The 13,490-nt window shown below is 37.7% G+C and overlaps 1 long non-coding RNA gene across 1 annotated transcript; it reads left to right on the forward strand.

Annotated features, from left to right (window-relative positions):
- The first annotated feature begins 10,067 nt into the window (after positions 1 to 10,067).
- LOC103877208 lies at positions 10,068 to 12,394 on the forward strand. The gene is made up of 3 exons (XR_004178348.1): positions 10,068 to 10,657; positions 11,030 to 11,176; positions 12,158 to 12,394. It is a non-coding gene; the product is annotated as an uncharacterized LOC103877208 (long non-coding RNA).
- The last annotated feature ends 1,096 nt before the right edge of the window (positions 12,395 to 13,490 follow it).

Here is a 13,490-nt window from a genome sequence, read left to right on the forward strand (position 1 = left end):
AGCCATGTGATTGAGCAGCTGTTGCTTGGCCTGAGAAGTTAATATAAGATTGAACTGGAGTGAAACTTGGATGAAAGACCACTTGTCCGGTCATTTCTGTAAACAGTTTGCTTCCATAGACACATTGTCTGACATATTCTTACATTCTCCTTTGCCTGACACTAGAATTTAATGCCTGTTCTGATAAAGGTGTGTTTGCCACCTGTCATCGATGTAACTATTTATTGACAAGTAAAAATTTTATAGATGACATTGATTTTTTCAAAATCTAATAAAATAAATAATATTTTATTTGAATTATTAAAATGTTCCAAATAAATATGCAGCAGAAAATGTGGGGCTTTAACTTTTCATAGAAATGAGCTCATGCAGAACTACTGAGATATGTTTGCAAAAGAAGCAATGTGCCACCATGACTCCATGAATACATATGTCCGAATGATCTCCTGCATAGTAAGGCTATTATTCTTCTACTGCCATGTGTTTTATTTAGGCGATGAGAGTAATTATTCTGGCTATCATTAAACATGATTGTCACATTTATTATGGTACTTTTGTAGTTACTTTTTGGAATATTTAAAATGTCTCAAGGCATGGTTCAGAGAAGAGTAATGACATTTTTTTATACACATGTATCCATTCAGTCAACAAATATATATTGGGAGCCCATTATGAGTCAAATGCTCTGGGTAATGTGGGAGGGACATAATGGGAATGTTTGATGACCTCTGGATAAACAATATATACCACTTAGCTATTTATGGAGAAATAAATTTAATACATGAATTAACTAGTAATATATGTTTAAGATTTCTCCGTATCTTTTTATGGCTTAATAGCTCATTTCTTTTTATCAATGAATAATATTACATTTTCTGGATATTATTTACTCATTCACCTATTTAAGGACATCTTGATTATTTATGAGTTTTGACAATTATGAATAGAGCTGCTATAAACATCCATGGGCAGGATTTTGTGTAGATACACTTTTTAACACATTTGAGCAAATATCATGGAGTAGGATTGTTGGATTGCATGTTAACAGTAATGTTTAGTTTTGTAAGAAACTGCCAGTGAGGTACAGAGGCTTCACACTTGTAATCCCAATGTTACCAATGATGAATCCATACCAATCTGCAGCAAATTTGATCCTTGCCGCCTCTGAGGAAAGAATTTGGCCTAGGGTAGAAGTAGGTTTAAGGCAGAGGGAAAGACCAAGGCAAATTTTTTTTGTTTTTAATACTTTAAGCTCTAGGGTACATGTACACAACATGCAGGCTTGTTACATATGTATACACGTGCCATGTTGGTGTGCTGCGCCCATTAACTTGTCATTTACATTAGGTATATCTCCTAATGCTATCCCTCCCCCTTCCCTCCACCCCATAATAGGCCCCAGTGTATGATGTTCCCCTTTCTGTGTCCAAGTGATCTCACTGTTCAATTCCCACCTATGAGTGAGAACATGTGGTGTTTGGTTTTTTGTCCTTGCAATAGTTGGCTTCATCCATGTCCCTACAGAGGACATGAACTCATTGTGTTTTTTATGGCTGCATAGTATTCCATGGTGTATATGTGCCACATTTTCTTAATCCAGTCTATCATTGTTGGACATTTGGGTTGGTTCCAAGTCTTTGCTATTGTGAATAGTGCCGCAATAAACATACGTGTGCATGTGTCTTTACAGCAGCATGATTTATAATCCTTTGGGTATATACCCAGTAATGGGATGGCTGGGTCAAATGGTATTTTGTTGAGAGATTTTGTCACCACCAGGCCTGCCCTACAAGAGCTCCTGAAGGAAGCACTAAACATGGAAAGGAACAATCACTACCAGCCACTGCAAAAACATGCCAAATTGTAAAGATCATCGATGCTAGGAAGAAACTGCATCAACCAACGAGCAAAATAACCAGCTAACATAATGTCAGGAACAAATTCATACATAACAATATTAACGTTAAATGTAAACGGGCTAAATACTCCAATTAAAAGACACAGACTGGTAAATTGGATAGGGTCAAGACCCATCCATGTGCTGTATTCAGGAGACCCATCTCACGTGTAGAGACACACATAGGACCAAAGCAAGTTTTAGATCAGGAGTAAGAGTTTCTGTAAAAGTTTTAGAGCTGGAGCAAAAGCAAGCAAAGTACGTTTGGAAGAGGCCCAAGAGGGTGACTTGAGAGGTCCAAGAACCCCATTCAGCCCCTGACTTGGGGTTTTATATATTGGCTTAGTTTCAGGGTTTGTGTTTCTCTTCCCTCAATTTTTCTATGGGGAGAGCTGTTGCTCAACTGCTGAATGCATAGTGTGTGGGTCTGCACTTAGGAGAGTGACCGAATGCATAGTGCATTTACTGAGGCTGTGCTCATGCTTTCTAGGGGTGATTTTCCTTTACCAGTTGAACGCCCCCAGAGCAAGGTCATAATCCACTATTATTGCCTCTTAGTTTGCATACTTGAGCCCACTTACCCAACTCCTGAGATCTTATCAGGAAACTGCTGATCACCGGCTCCAGGTGTTTTCTATCTATTGGGAGCCTGGCTTTGCCCTGACACCAGCTGCAACCAATCATCATTTCAGAGAGACAGTTTAACAACTGCCTCACCATCACCTGATGGTTTCCTGACATTCCTGGCAGGAGCCCTCTCCTGCCCTGCTCATATCTGTGTAAGTACCTACTCTAACATCACTTTGGGAAGCTGAGATCACTTGAATTCAGGAGTTCAAGATCAGCCTGGGCAACAAAGTAAGACCCCATGTCTACTAAAATAAAATAAAATAGAAAATAAAATAAAATTAGCTGGATGTGCTGGCATGCGCCTGTAGTCCCAGCAACTTGGGAGGCTGAGGCTGGAGGGTGGTTTGAGCCTGGGAGGTTGAGGTCTAGCCTGGGTTACAAAGTGAGACCCTGTCTCAAAAAAATAATTAATTATTTGAAAAAGAAAGAAAGAAACTGCCAAGCTTTATTCCAAAGTAGCTATATCATTTTGCATTACCATAATCAATGAATAAGGGTTCTTTTTGCTCCACATCCTTTGCAAGCATGTGGTGTTGTCAGTACTTTGGATTTTGGCCATTCAAATAAGTATGTAATAGTAGTTCACTGTTGTTTTTATCTGCAATTTCCTAATGACCTATGATGTTAAGTATCTTTTCATATGCTTATTTGCCATGTGTAGATCTTTGGTGAGGTGTCTGTTAAGGTCCTTTGTCAATGTTTAAGTTAGATTGTTCTCTTTCTTATCATTGAGTTAAAAAGGTCTTTGTATATTTTGGAAAACAGTCCTTTATCAGATATGTGTTTTGCAATTTTTTCTTTCAGTAGACTGTCTTGTTTTCTCGTTTTCTTGGCAGTATCTTATCAAGAGCAGAAATTTGTAATGTTAATGAAGTTTAGCTTATCAGTTAATTCTTCCAAATGAGGACTAAGCTCTGATTGTTTTAATTTTCCCCAAATTCCTATCTAAAGGATCTGGGGAGTCATATCCTACAAACCATAAATTATCATCAGATGGGTTTTATTTAACCCAATATATCATGACTTACTTTCCAATCTGACGCTGGCATAATGTCACGTGACAAAGAAGAAAGTCATGTTTCTTTGCCATATTTTGAAATGGCCCTCAAAAGCTGTCCTTTGTAGGGGATAATTTGCATCTGTACAGAATCTCTGTTAACATAGCTAGATATTTTTCTTCCAGGCCCTCCCGATCCTGAAGTGATTAAGACTCTAGCACTTTTTTTTTTTCTTTTTTGAGACAGAGTCTTGCTGTGTGACCAGGCTGGAGTGCAGTGGTGCAATCTCAGCTCACTGCAACCTCCACCTCCTGGGTTCAAGCGATTCTCCTGCCTCAGCCTCCCAAGTAGCTGGGAATACAGGTGCACACCACCACTCCCAGCTAATTTTTTGTATTTTTTTAGTAGAGACGGGGCTTCACCATGTTAGCCAGCATGGTCTCAACTTCCTGACCTCATGATCTGCCTGCCTTGGCCTGCCAAAGTGCTAGGATTACAGGCATGGGCCACCATGCCTGGCCGTGTCTAGCACCTTTTAAAGGTCTGAGTAGGAAACATTTGTCATCTATTCTCTCTAAGGGCAGCCACTATAAGACTTCAAAAGAACCTTGGTCTCCACAATCTTTTATCTTAACCTGAACATTTCCTTTCTGTCAATCCCAGGTCTTTACAGAAACTCAACCAATTATCAACCAAAAATATTTAAATTTACCTATAGCCTAGCCTAGAATTGCCACCCTCCCACCCCGCTTTGAGTTGTCCCACCTTTCTGGACGAAACTAATGTATTTCTTAAATGTATCTGATTAATGTCTCATGTCTCCCTAAAAGTATAAAACCAAGCTGTGCCCCGACCACCATGGGCACATGTTCTCAGGACCTATTGAGGGCTATGTCATGGGCCATAGTCACGCATATTTGGCTCAGAATAAATCTCTTCAAATATTTTAGAGTCTGACTCTTTTCATTGATACATGGATCCTTTGGTGATGTATATAGAAGACATCACCATACCCAAGATTATCCAGATTTTCTCCTATGTTATCTTCTAAGAGTTTTATAGATTTGCAGTTTACATTTGAGTCAATAATCTAATTCAAACTAATTTTTGTAAAAGATGTGAAGTCTGTGTCTAGAAAAATTTATTTGCATGTGAAACACTTCAGTTGTTCCAACACCATTTATTGAAGAGACTATATTTACTCCATTGTATTGCTTATGATCTTTTGTCAAAGATCAATTGATACTATTTATGTGTGTCTATGTCTAGACTTTCTATTCCCTTCCATTGAACTATTTGTTTATTCCTTCTGTAATACTGCACTGCCTGAATTACTATAGCTTTACAGTAAGTCTTGAAATTGGGTAGTGTCAGACTTTTGACTTTGTTCTTCTCCTTTAATTTTGTGTTGGCTATTCTGAGTCTTTTGCCTCAGCATAGAAAATTTAGCATCAGTTTGTCAATATGTGGAAAACAACTTGCTGAAATTTTGATTGAAATTTAAGAGAATATCTACTTTTTTGTCAGCTTCAACATGTAAAGTGGTTAGAAGTTGTTACTTTCAGCCTTACAACAAGAAAAAACTGAACAAACTTTAAAACAATGACTGTTCTTGGATGCAGGGATAATTTAGATTGCAGGGCAGACCACTACAACAACATCTGGGGAGGTGAGTGAATACACAGTCATAGCAGACATCTTACCTGGAGCAGAAACTGCTGAAGCCATACACTAGTAAGAACAGTTCAGTGATAATTTTGAAAAATTCTGGAGGCTTAATGTGGAGTACTTTGAGAGTGAGAAACTTATAGGGACCACAGTCTTAGGGGAGTTCCCACAGTAATGTGAATTTTAACTTCAGGAAACTTACCAGATTTTCATGTGGAAAAGTCAAGGAATATCTCATCCTGTCTCTGGCAGGAAATGGGAAGAGTAACCACCGTGAAATGTTCCCATGATCTTCTCCATAACAAACGCCTACCCCAGGAAAAATGACCTTGCCATAGCAGAATCCCACTAGGAAGGACAGTTCTCAGACTCTCTCTCTTGCCTTCCTACCTCCCCTAAGGGAGAAAACTCAAAACAAAACAAAACAGATTTGTGAAGGTCAAAGGCCCACCAAAAACTGAAAGATAATTACAATATTACTGAATTCTTACCTTTCCCCATTTGTTGCCATCACCTAACAGGTCTCCAGTGTAACAGATGAAGGAGCTGCAGGATGCAAACTCTAGCTAAGAAGGAGTTCTGAGGGAATCCCAAAACAACATGGGAGATGAAAACAAAGACACTAAAGTAGTATGAAGCCTCTGGCTCCTGCAGCTACAAGAAACATTAAACGTAATCAAATTTCTAGTCAAATTAACACAAATCCTTACAGTAAAGGCCCGTTTATCTCAATTCTAATACATGATGTTCAATAGAAAATTAGATGGCATATTAAAAGGCAAGAAAATCACAGTCTGATGAGACAAAGCACGCATGAGAACAAGACTCAAATATGAAAAAATTGTGAAATTGCCATGCAGGGTATTTAGAATAACTATGAATAATATATTATGGGCTCTAACAGAAAATGTAGACTACATCAAGAGCAGATGGATATTGAAAGCAGACAGGTGGAAACTCTGAGAAATAATTTAAAGAAAATGCTAGAATTAAGAACTTCGGTGGCATAAATGAAGATTGCCTTTAATAATCTAATTGGTAAACTAGACACAGCTAAGGAAATAATCAGGGAGCTTAAAGATAGGTCAGTAGGACTATCCCATGCAAAGATTAAAAGGGAAGACAGAATGAATAAAAATGGCACAAAGCATTCAAGAACTGTGAGACATTTTCCAAAGATGTAACAAATATATAGTTGGGTATCAGAAAAATACAAAAAAGAAAGTATAGAAAAGAATATTTAAAGAGTAATGGCCAAGAGTTTTTCAAAATCAATGGCAGAATGAAAAGCAAAATCCAGGAATTATAGCTAATACCAAGCAAGACAAATACCAAGGAGAGGGGATGGAGAGTAGACAGAATGAGATGTTTAAATGTGGCAGTGAGTTATGATTCAGATTACAGGAGAATTTCTAGATTTGGACATAAGGGTTAGTTCCTATTTTACTGGGATTGAGAGGACAGTTATAAATGTAGGGGGCTTGCTTGGTGTTAGAAATATTAGGTAATATCAACCTGTTAAGTAGTTTATTCTCCCTCTCCTCTTCTTCCTCCTCCTTTTTCCCTTTCTTCTTCCCCTAGTCTTCCTCCTTCTCCTCCTCTATCTCTTCTTACTTCTTCTTCTGTAATGCAGAAATAATTCTTCACCATGTGCTCAGGTTTAGGAGAGACAGCACTTTCAAATTTAAAGATTTTGGTGAAGTTTTATTGAGTATTGAAGCCCAAGAGGAGGGGAGCAACTATATATTCAAGATTCTATGATTCTTATCACTGGTGCTCAGGAGTCTCAATGTAGTTGGTATGGAGAGTCTGGACTTTGGGATTTATGAAGGGAGTTCTTGCCAGTTTAATCACTCATGTAGTGGAGGAACTACATGGAAACTTCTCCTCCTGTACCACCTCCCCTAACCCCAGCCTTGCCTTCCCTCATCTTAGCATGAATTCTCCCCCTTCTTATCTTCTCACAGTTCTTATTCATGCTTCTCATGCAACACATTTACACTGTCTAATTACTTCTTACATTCTTTCTTGAAACAAAATATGGTATATAAAATAAACATATGTAATCAATAATATGCATAATTTACAATGATTTATATGCCTTATTTTTTGTTGCTCCTTCCATATTGTAAATGTGATAGATAGTAAGTATAAAGTAGTAATACATGGTAAGATAATACACAAAAATATTATTTCATCTACTGTAAACCCTCTTGTGTAGCCAACTATCTCAGATTTGACAAGTGGATGAGAAGGCAATAGCAGAGTAAAGATCCAAGAAAAAGTACCCACATTTATACTTAGTGTCTAAGTTCAAATTAGGGCCTAGTATAGATCAAAACAGACTTGAAAGACAACACAAACAGGTAGAACAGGTACCTCCTAGACTCTCCCCCAAAAGAACACTATGACCACCAAACTGGGTAGGAAAAGAACACATTTTGAGGAGAAAAACAGAGTTGGAGCTGTCTTAGTCTATTAGTGTATTTATAGCAAAGTATCTGAGACTGGGCAATTTATAAATAATGGACGTTTATTATCTGTCTATTCTGGAGGCTGAGTTCAAGATCAAGATGCCAGCAGGTTTGATGATCTGATAAAGGCTGTTCTCTGTTTCCAAAATGGCACCTTGTGGCTGAATCCTCCAGAGGGGTGGAATGCTGTGTCCTCATATAGTGGAAGGGACAGAGCAGGAGAAAAGTGGCAAATTCCCTTCATTTAGTCCTTTTATAGGAACAACTGATCCCATTCATGCGGGATTATCCCCTCATTGCTAACTCATCTCCCAAAGACAACACTTCCCAATACTGTTGCATTGAAGATTCAGTTTTAACATGAATTTTGGCAGGTATGAAAACATTCAAACTATAAAAGAAGCCCTGTGTGGACCATGTATCTTCCCCAATGCCATCATCTTGAGATGAGAGAGATGAGCAGCAAAGGAGAACCCTCCTTGGTGTTTTGGAAAACGTAGAAGTGCACAGGACTTATAATCTACTTTGAAGTCAGCAGGCTCACAAATGCAACACCCCATGCCACTAAGGTACAGAATAAGTAACCACCAGAGCTCCAGAACTTCACCCGGCAATTTGTTAGAATAAAAGAGGATCTATAAATTACCATGGGGCCTCAGCAGGGCCCTGAAGTCAGCTGAGAGGGGGCACATACCTTCTCAGGAGGTCACCAGGAAGGAACAAGAGAAAATGCACCAAAAAGATGTTCTATGAACTGCCTGTCAGGGGGACAAGAGAAAAATCCATTGCAACTTGATATATAAGTGACACCAGGAAAACAAAGTGGGGTTGGTGGGGATTCAGGAGCCTGTCAAACTGTGCTAGAAAGAGAAGGTCTGTTGTCTGAGCTTACTACCAAGACAGGAGCAGGGCTTAGGCAAGGAGACCTGCAGAGAACCCAAATGAAAAGGCAGACTCTATCCATAACTTTCATGAGACAGGGGCCACATCAATTACCAGAAGTCTAGGAACCACCCCAGGGAGGACAGAATGAATGGGATATTTCTTTTCTTTTCTTTTCTTTTCTTTTCTTTTCTTTTCTCTTTTCTTTTCTCTTCTCTTTTTTTTTCTTTCTTTTCTTTCCTTTTTCCTTCTCCTTTCCTCTTTCCCTTCCTTCCTTTCTTCAGTCATATGTCTAAATTGTAGGTTTGAATTGATTGAGGAATCACTGGATTGGATTGAAGACAAATATAGAGTTGACTTGATTAAGTTGTCTGCCTAGGCTGGGGCCTACAGCCAAAAACCTAAATTGAGTTAAAGACGTACAGTTATAACTTCACCCACCTAGGGTTTTGGGGCCTGTTGTGATTATGCAATTCATACTCACTAAATAGACTTCCTGGCAATAAGCACCATGTAGAATGGTATTTGTTCCTAACATTTTATTATGCAATTGTTCAGGCACCCACACTAAAAATGGAAAGAACTTCACAGTGAAAATAAATATGATGACCACCTAGGATCTACTAACATTTTAGTGTAATTGCATTATCACGTTTCCATACATTCATTCATTCCTTGATCAATCTATAAATATATCTTATTTTTTTAAGCACTTTGGAATAACTTGCAGATATCCATGTAATTCCACCAAGTATTTATTTCAGCAACCTTATTATTATTAACTGAAGTTCTATTTTTGAGTTTTTTTATTTGATGTAAAATATGCACAAAATGAAATGCCAAACTATTAAGTGTATATTTTCTGAGTTTTGAAAATGTTTCCACCTGTGTAACCAAAAATCTATATTATGACATAGAATAGGAGTCAGCACCTGTTTCTTGTAAAAATCCAGAGAGTATGTATTAAAAGTTTTATGAGTCATGTATGACTCTGTTATATATTCTTCTTATGTATTTGTTTATAATATTTTTAAAGTGTAAAAACCATTCATAGCTTGCAGGCCACACAATATAGGTTATTTGGGAACTTGGGTTCCTCATCTGGTACTATATCATCTTATCTTTAATGGGTTTTCCAACTTTAGGCACACCATGATGCTATGAGAGAAGTATCTACAATTTTTTTCAGTGAGGCAGCCTATCATATTTGGTTCCTTTATAAAGAAAAATATGCTATTCAAACCTTTATTCTTTCTTTCTGGATAGTGTCACACAGGCCAGTTCAAATTTGAAAAATACACAAGCAAACCAGCCCTTTGAGGTCCCCAAGGAGAAGTAATTAACGTGGAGTAAACTATTCTGATTCAAATATAATGTAAGATTACTTACCAGGGAATGTTAATACTGTAGGTTTTGGATTTTTGTATAAATATATTGATTTCCCTAATATGCATTGTAGTAAAAGTAAATAGAAGTAAATAATTTTGCTTTAAAAAAAAACTGGTTTCCATTCTTGGCATTTGTATTAGCCATCTATTGTTATTGCTATGTAATACATGATCAGCAACTTAATGGATTCAAAACAACACACCCCAACTATCTCACTGTTTCTGTGATCAGGAACCTTGGGAGAGTTTAGCTGGATTCTCTGCTCTGGGATCTCTCACAGGACTGCAATCAAGGTGATTGCTGGGCTAGAGTCTCATCTGAAAATTCAACTGGGCAAGTCTCCACTTCCAAACTCACTTTTGTGATTGCTGGCAAGATGTGGTTGTTTTTAAGGTATTGACCAGAGGGTCTCAGTTCCTAGTTGGGTGTTGGTCAGAAGCCACTCTCCGTATCTTTCCACTTGAGCCTCTTACAAGTGTCAACTTGCTTCATCAAAACCAACAAGGGAGAGAGTCTACTAGTGAGATGGAAGTCAGAATCTTTTGTAATTTAATAATGGAAGATATGTCTCCTCAATGATATAGGATTTTATTATTTAGAAGCAAGGATCACAAGAGGAAAAATTATACAAGACTTGGAATGTCAGGAGGTGGAAATTTGGGACCATCTTAGAAGCTCTGGACTGTACCATTTTATTCTGCACTTCAAATGGATCAAGGGTAAAATCTGATTATTTAATTAATTGTGTTTATAATCTGGTCATTGCATAAACATATGCTGTAAAAAGACTTTCTTTTCTGTGAAAGCAGGTAAATGTTGTTCTCAGGAATTATAAGCCGATATTAAGGGTGCCCTTCTTTTATATTTCCCTGCCAACTTAACACAGGTTTTAAAGCAGCTTGGGGCCTGTATCACTTGCGTCAGGGCACTTCAAGAAAATAGCTAGAGAACACAGAAAAAAAACCTAATTTTCTTTTTATTTGACAGGGAACTCTTTCTCAGGAAGGTGTTTCACAGTGCCATTACTCTCAAGCTTCCCCTGAAAGTCTTTATTCAACTGAATGAATTTCTTCTCTTTTGCCTCTATGCAGCCAGTTTCCAAATCAGTCTTCTGTGTGATAATTAATGCCTGATGGCTACATGAAAGCATAACTTGAATGAGGATTTTTCTGAAAATACTGTTTTTGAAGTGGCTGAAAGGAAAATCATAATTAGCCTTCAAAACTATTAGAAGACAGGTAAGAAGAGCAAGAATGGATTAGGCTTCATCAATATTATCCTTGCCTAGTTGGGGAAAAAAATCACAACACTTTATTTCAGAAAACTGGAATGTCATTAATTCTCTAGTTCTGGATGAGCTACTCCTCATTCTATTTCTTTTGCTCACCTTACAACTTTCGCTCTAGTAAGAACACACTTATATTCTTTTACTTACATCTTTCAATCCTAGGTATACAGAAGATATATTCACATTTTTATATGAACAAAATAATACATTTATCCTTTCTTGATGATAAAACCAACTTCTATTTTATGTGTAGTAAAATACAACTTTCCTCCTGTAATTTCAGCACTTTGGGAGGCCAAGGTGAGTGGATCACCTGAGGTCAGGAGTTCATGACCAGCCTGATCAACATGGCAAAACCCTGTCTCTACTAAAAGTACACACACACACACACACACACACAATAGCTGGGCATGGTGGCCGGTGCCTGTAATCCCAGCTACTTGGGAGGCTGAGGCAGGAGAATTGCTTGAACCTGGGAGGCAGAGGTTGCAGTGAGCCGAGATCTCGCCATTGCACTCCAGCCTGGGCAATAAGAGCAAAACTCTGTCTCAAAAAAACAAACAAACAAAGAAAACTTACCACCTTCCTTAAGCTTATCATGTTTCCTGACTAGTTTTGTGTCTGCAATGCCTTTATTTATAAAATCAAAATAGCACTAATCATGTGTCATTAGCTGACCACACGTAGGTTGCATTGTCATTTCGTCAAATCTGTTTGACTTACTATTTTAAAAACTAACCTAACATAGTTTATGTGGATTAACTTGGTATCATATAATTCATTCATCTGTTGAAGGTACATGATTTTTTAATATCTTTCCTGAATTTCTTGGCTACTTTCTACAAATATGGGGTACAAACTGTTATTAATTTCAAGTCACAGATCTTATATATATTTATAAATGTTACTTTATTTTTCTATTCTATATTAGTCCATTCTCACGCTGCCATAAAGAACTTCCCAAGACTGGAAAATTTATAAAGGAAAGAGGTTTAATTGACTCACAGTTTCTTATGGCTGGGGAGACAACAGGTAACTTACAATTATGGCAGAAGGCAAAGGAAAGGCAGGCGTCTTCTTCACAAAGCGGCAGGAGAGAGAATGAATGAATGAGGAACTTGGCCAAGCACATATAAAACCATCAGATCTCGTGAGAACTCACTCACTTCATGAGAACAGCAAGGGAAAAACTACCCCCATGATCCAGTTACCTCCACCTGGTCTCTCCCTTGACATGTAAGGATTGTAGTGATTATAATTCAATTTGAAATTTGGGTGGGGATACAAATTTGGGGATATAATGCCTAACCGTATCAATTCCAAAAATTAAGTGCTATCTTTTACCCCTACACTGCAAAATGGCCCACAAATTCATGGAGTCCTCCACAGATAAACTAATCACTTCATGATTTGAACTCAAGAAATTCAAGGGTTGCCACCACATTGTTGGTGAAGGGCCTTTCAGGACCTCAGTGATCCCCAGGTCCTGGCTGGAACACACTGAGGTCTGCTTCTCTCATTTCTTCTTTGAGGTAAGGGCCTCTATCCTCAATCTCACACATGGTTAGTGTCCACAGTCCCACTGTGGCCTCAACTGCCAGCTTTGCTCAGCATCTCTCTTGTCCTCTCCTTCAGCCCATTTGTGTCCGTGTGTGAGGGGCTCATTAACTGCAAGCTGCTTTTCTAACAGTGCTGGGGTACAAAGACTCTGTAAGCTCTTCTCAGTCCCATCTAGTCATTGTCAGAATGTGTACAGGTACCTTAGTGTAGATTTCAGTTACATTTCCTTCATGAGTAAAATATGTTGAATATCTTTTAATGTGGTTATTGGACATCCATATATACATTTAAAAATGCCTGTTAAAGCTTTGCCTTTCAAAAAATGTTATCTTCTAAATATTTTTGCAATCTGGTGTCATTTCTCTTTAGCCTGAAAAACTTTTATATAGAATGATTTGTAATACAGATATTCTGACAATATTTCATCTTAGTTTTTTGTTTATATAAAATGTATTTATGTTGCCCTCATTTCTGAATAACAATTTACTAAATATAGATTTAAAAAATTTAGTTTTAAGGTTTTCTTTTTATTTTTTTCCAGCACCTTCGATATATCATTTGTATGTCTCTGGGCCTCAACTTTTTCCCAATGAAAATTCAGCCACTCAGATTGAATAAAGAAAATGTGGTACAGATACACCATGGAATACTACGCAGCTATAAAAAAAGAATAAGATCCTGTTCTTTGCAGGAACATGGATGAA

Source organism: Papio anubis, chromosome 14, assembly GCF_008728515.1.
Source record: "Papio anubis isolate 15944 chromosome 14, Panubis1.0, whole genome shotgun sequence".
In the NCBI taxonomy this organism is placed as follows: domain Eukaryota; kingdom Metazoa; phylum Chordata; class Mammalia; order Primates; family Cercopithecidae; genus Papio; species Papio anubis.